Raw genomic sequence first — 6,237 nt, 5'->3', positions numbered from 1 at the left:
TGCTGATATTCGAATGTAACTATTGGAATGCTTAAAATTAATGTAGTTGTAATTAAAATAAAAAGAATTAGGAATGCACTCAAGTTGTTTATTGTACCTAGACTTTTTGCTAGTATGTTTAAGAATACTGATACAATGTTTCAAAATGATGTTACCTCTGTGAGCGCAAAAGATTGAGTAATACAAAGATAAGTTGGGATATCAATGTTAATGTTGAAATACACAAAAGAGTATATTGATGCTGAAACTAATAATAGAACAATAATGACAATGAGTAATGATTGAATTGAACGTACAAAATTTAGCAATGTTTAAAATGAATAAAATTTAGAATACTTGAAAAATGATAGTAAATATGAGAATCTTAACCTGACTAATAAAATCAGTCGAGAGACAAAAATCCTAGATAAAAGTCCTGCAAAATTCTTAGTAATCTTAAAGGTATGAAAGTACAAAAAATTATATGAATATGAACAATTACCTAATTTCACAAAAAAAATGATAACTAGTGTGATGAATTTTTCAAATAGATCTCATGAGAAGAGAGAAAATTGTGATTACCTTTTAAAATGAAAGAATTTGCTAAAGGAATGGTTAGCAACCGAGCGATAAAGCTTACTTATCAGTAACTGTATATTAGATAAGAGTACCGTTCTGTACCGAATATTTTCTAGAAAATTATTCAATAAAATTATAATTATTCTGCAAATAAAGCACGAATTATTTATGAATTGCTCATTGAATTTTGAGGTTACACTTTGTTTACTATCGATCAGATGTTTTTAAAACAGTTCGAACGCAGCTGACGATTCAAAGTATTGTCAAATGTCATGCTGGCTTCACGCAAGGTATAATATCATTTCTAAAAATTATAAAAACTATCAATAAAGGACCAAGAATTTCGAATAAAAAATAGAATGTTGTATTGTTGTTGAAATTATTTATTACTTAAGAAATTATATTATAATGTCAGGTCTTATTGTAACCAACTAGGTCATAGCATGAACAGTATATTATTGATAAAAACAGCAGAAATTAATTATAACAGTCTCAAACATAATAAAAATTGTATAAGAATATTAATTTATTAATTATTACTTCAACTGAACCACATGGTAATTAAATCTCTTTGGCAAGCCTAAGCCAATCATAGTGCATAAAAATAGCACCAAAAAGGTGATCGTTTGAAAGCAACACATGTTAATCTACTATCAGACAACAAACCTGCCTTATCATATACGCTAGCACATGTACATTGTATGAGAGGAACTATGTCTAGAAGATTAAGCAGTTTTAAGAATTACATAAATTGAATTATTATTGTAATTAAAGGAATTATATTCTACTGCCTGCCACTGACGTCACGTCTACGTCACAATCGTTCTACCAATGGCAATTTTCATGCAAATTATTACATCGAGATTCTCAGAAGAAAGGTCTAGCCAAGAAGCTTAGAGAAAAAGACAGCACTTCCCTTTTGAAATCCTCACCGTTCAGATCTCTTTATAGTTACCAAGACCTACTCGTAAAAAATTCTTGTTCGATTTTATATGTTTTATTTGTGAGCCAATATTTTAGGCCTATCTATTTGTTATTTGTAAATTTATGTTCATCAATCGATAAATTTAAAAGTTTAAAGTTAAATCATCCCTTAATTAATTTGGTGAAGGAAATATTAAATTGAAATTCCCCACGTGCTGAAGCCGAAGCCTGGATTGCTGCCGACCAACGATTTTGATCTAAAGAAGAAAACCACGACCACCAAGGAATTTCACGTGAGTTATAAGTTTAAAGGGGCCCCAATCTACGCTTCGAAAAATATTACAGTTCAGAAATATAAATTTTTTCGTCGTTAAATTATTGGCCACGCCGACAAGCGCTTTAGCATTTAAGAGCCTAGAATTTATTCATGTAGAATTTCTAAGAACTTGTAGTTGATTAGCTATCCTCCGCTGCCAGAACCACGACCCCGAGCATTTTAAAAATATTTTATAATTCATTTTTCACTATTTTTTCAAAACTGTTAAACTTTATCAATTATAAAATTCTGTCGAATCACACATGGTATCATGCAAGCACAAGAACATTTTTAACTCTTTTTGTCAAAGCTAAATTATTATCAATCTGTAAATCAAATTCTGAATCTGCACTGTATGATCATATATTTTATTATAATATATTCCAGTTTTGTTAATTCGTTTTCTGAGTTCGATTATTTCTTAAGCCTGTCAATTATTGTGTCTGATACGTTCTATATCATCAAGAACCGATCGAATACGATCATTGGAATAATTGAATAAAGCTGGATATTGGAACAGGTCTAAGTGGATGTAGTGAGTGGGGTCAGATCGAGATATTTATTCTTTGTCCTTACCTGCTCATATATCAGCTTTTATCTGTTACCAACCTCGACTTAGGAGCGAACACATCAATTGTACAGCAGATGCAGTCAGAGATCATATAAATTCCTACAATAGAGCTTAAAACCCGACAAGACTCTGTTCTCGAAGTATATTCTGAACGATATTTGGTCCAAATACCGTATTTTAATCCTTCAGAACTTATTAGAGACGCAGTCCCGTAAATTATCTGCATCGGGATTTTTGCTCGACCTGTATGATTTTGTATGCTCATTCTTCACAGGTAATAATTTTAAGGTATCCATATTCAGTGTTTAGCGTCCGCTACACTACTTATAAAAATTTCATCATTATACAATCTGTCATTAGAAGAATCAAGGGTGAGCGAGCGTTTAGGCCTCCCGCGATTCCGACAATTGTATTGAATCTTGTAGTGAGTCAATCAGTTTGGTGTACACTCAGCGCCCACACATGCAATTGCAAAATTTATAGCCTCTACACCATTGATTCAGTACAAGATTCACTCTACATGTGTGAAGCCTTCAAAAAAACGCTTTACATGATTTGCCGGCCCAACGTGAGGCATTTAGATACAGCACTACATGATTTGGCAAATCACCCTACATATGTGAGGCGAGTAAAATACCGCTCTACACTAGGAATTCAGTTTAGGTAGAATCCAATCGTACCTGAAGCTTTCAAGCTGTTGACTATGTAACACTGAAAGAGGACAAATATAGCAACTTGGCTATAATGTAAGCAGAAGGAGCAGAAAGTCTGTCCAGAACTGAAGGTTCGATTAATAATTAAAAATAGAAAAGGTTGAAAAATACCAAATACAATATTGAAAGGAGACGAAGCTCAGCATATTGTATTACATAAGCGGGCTGGGAAAAGACAGCTTAAAGCATGTCAAGTAACATGGGGAATATTACTATATGTAGAACATATAAGTAATAATAATATAGAAAATAAAAAATTGAATGATTGATAGTATTTAAATAGTTATTATTTAGGAATAAAAAGTTAATCAGGAACAAAATTGATGGGATGAAGACTACCAGTAAACACAGTGCCTCTGAGAGGGTAAGTACAAAAATGTGAATAATAGAATAAGACTTCCCTGAATAATTAATGATGTGTTGCCAAAGTGATAGGCCTACGGTGACTCAAAATCCGAGGATGGAACTTGACTCCTGTCAAGTACATTGTAGTTGCAGACAGCTGCTGGGCTAATAGAAGTTGAACGATGAAGATATCTTGATTATATCCTGATAAACGGTGACCGATGCGGAAGAGAGCTTGACTTGAATACGTTGAGATATTGAAAGTTGAGACTGTTCCAATATTAAAATTGATAATGAATATAATGACGAATGGGCACTTCACAAATTGAATGAGTTTCACTGGTTGAATGTTAATTGGAAAAAAAGTTCCACCATGAGTTAAGTAGAATAATTTAATGTTTGAAGTTATGTCCTAAAGTTGATGTAATTGCAGTGAATAAATATTTGAAAAAAGAGATAAAATGTTCTTGACGAATGAAATCACTGGCATCAGTAAGAATTGAGATTGACAAACATCACTGGCATCAGTAAGAATTGAGATTGACAAAGTTCGACTAAATAACTGATGAGTAGCTAAGACTGAGTAGCTAAAAAATGAGTAGCGGTTGACAATGAAAGGCAAACTGCACTTGCGCAAATTTCCTGAGTTGAAATGTTGAATAAGGTAAGCTGCACTTGCACAAGACTTCCCAAGTTGAAAATGTATCTCCTATGAGCATACAAGATGAATGAATGTAACCGCTAAAAAATGTGTACTGATGCTCAGTAAAATTGAAGTGATAAATAATAAATCAAAAGTTCATATTGAGGATTGTTGAAAGCTCATGTGGAATTCATGTTAAAATTACTCACTGTTCATAATACTAATGTGATGAATAATTGAAAACGTTGTACGCAGAAAGCATGGCGTGATTTGCAAAAAGGACGCTTAGTAGAAAAGTCCCGAAAGGTAAGTTAAATTCATAGAAATTATGGTTGAAAAACGTTCACTGATGATAAATGCGTTGAATGGTTATCGAATAAGCACACAAACTAGGACATAATGAATGATGAAAATGGATAAAGTTTTCCAAAGATGGACATGTGAAACTAAGATGTTACATCGTATAGCTGTACAAAGAGAGTGATGCTTCTTGCAAGCTGGTTGAAGAAACAGGAACTGCCCATAGTGGAAACATGACATGATCGGTAGTCATGTACACAAACTCAACGAATGAAGTGGAAATATAAAATCGATATTAAGCGAACTGAAGGTGTTGAGGTTGATGTGACTGTTGAAGTATACCAATGGAGGTTCAAAAACAATGAAAATACAATTCAAAATACTTATAGATGAATATTAAACTGGAAAACATTGAAAGAAGCAGACGACAACTAGCGCTACTATCGATCAAGCAATCAATGAAACTGTGACGTCAGAGATCGCATGACAAGTGAGAATGTTGTCCGTGGACTGTAGCAGCGGTAGATTCAAATATTACAAAAACAAGATGGACGACCATAAGACTGGCTAAAATATGAGACAAAATCTAACAGACGATTTGCATTTGTCTGATTTGAAGTTTGAGCAGGCATATAACCTGGCGGTGGGAAGCTGAAATCTAACTGGTAGTTGTTAGCTGGTCGATTTGGATTTGATTGATTTGAATTCACAAGTTGATGATTTCTATTATCTCTGAAATTATGCTGAAAATTCTGATCTCTATGACCATTATTGTTTGGTCCATTTTGGTACCATCGATTTTGGAAAATAATTCCTACCTGCTTGATACTGCTTATTATTATCATGAAACATCACACCATTTGAATTCTGAGACCTATTTCTATCATCCCTATGTTCACTCTGATGAAAACTTATTGTTTTATTTTGACCTCCAGCTTGAGCATTGTTATGATTACGGGGCATTTGTCTGTTTACTTTGTAAGTGTCAGTATTGTCAAACTCATTCAACAAACAAATAAACTCATCACTAGTCTTAATGTTACGAATAATAGCTGTGGATATGGTTTCATCAAAATGACCTTTCAAAAACTTGAAAATAGTATCTTTATCTAAGGCTGTAATTAGATTCTTAGCAATATTGAAACGAGAAATATAATACTCAGTAAGATTCTTAGATAAGTTTGGCCGTCACTTACGTAACTACAAGGCTATCAGGTGATCAGCTGTTCAAAAGCGTACACTTCAACCCGTGTTTACATTGAAAACCCTATGTTGAATGGAATTTTTCGTGAATAAACGTTAATAATTCAACTGATAATCACTCTTTTCGAATAAAGACTTGTTATTTTATTTTTCCAATTCAAATTTTAACCTACATCATAAATTTCAAGGGTAGTAATCATTGAATTATATTAATATTTTTAGTTGTTGGCACAGAGAACAGGACAGAGAACTCATCTAATGTTTCGCTAAATGGGTGACCAGCAGTGTGGAGTGGGTGTGGAGGGGGGTAAAGTGGGTGACTAACAGTTAGTTCTTCAACTCGCTACGAGAGATCAGTACCATCGACAGGCCTTCCCCGCTAATTCAGAAATCCCCCACCAACAGTTGTAGTACTCTGTCACCTCCTCCCCTTGCTCCGCTATTGTCATTCCACATCCACATTCAACAAAATAAAAACAAGTCACGATTGGCAATTATCCAATATTACTAGTAGATGATCGGCTTGCTCTGCTCTGCTGTCTTTTCAATTTTATGAAGCACACACTAGTACAGTAACTTCTCAGAGAGGAGAAAGGAAAATATATTTTCTGTGTGATACTACAGTACTCCATAATTTCCCTCTCAGTATTATCTCATGCTGCTG

At 33.7% G+C, this 6,237-nt stretch overlaps 1 long non-coding RNA gene across 1 annotated transcript in view; it reads right to left on the bottom strand.

Annotated features, from left to right (window-relative positions):
• Window positions 1-3,776, bottom strand: part of LOC120350835 — an 11,081-nt gene extending 7,305 nt beyond the window's left edge. Inside the window, exon 1 of the long non-coding RNA XR_005571039.1 lies at window positions 3,015-3,776. This is a non-coding gene — a long non-coding RNA (uncharacterized LOC120350835). The remainder of the gene's footprint in view (window positions 1-3,014) is intronic.
• Between the last annotated feature and the right edge of the window lie 2,461 nt (window positions 3,777-6,237).

The sequence above is a fragment of the Nilaparvata lugens genome, chromosome 4 (assembly GCF_014356525.2).
Source record: "Nilaparvata lugens isolate BPH chromosome 4, ASM1435652v1, whole genome shotgun sequence".
NCBI lineage: Eukaryota > Metazoa > Arthropoda > Insecta > Hemiptera > Delphacidae > Nilaparvata > Nilaparvata lugens.
Note: the sequence above shows the minus strand (reverse complement) of the source record. Positions and strands in the feature narration are given on the sequence as shown.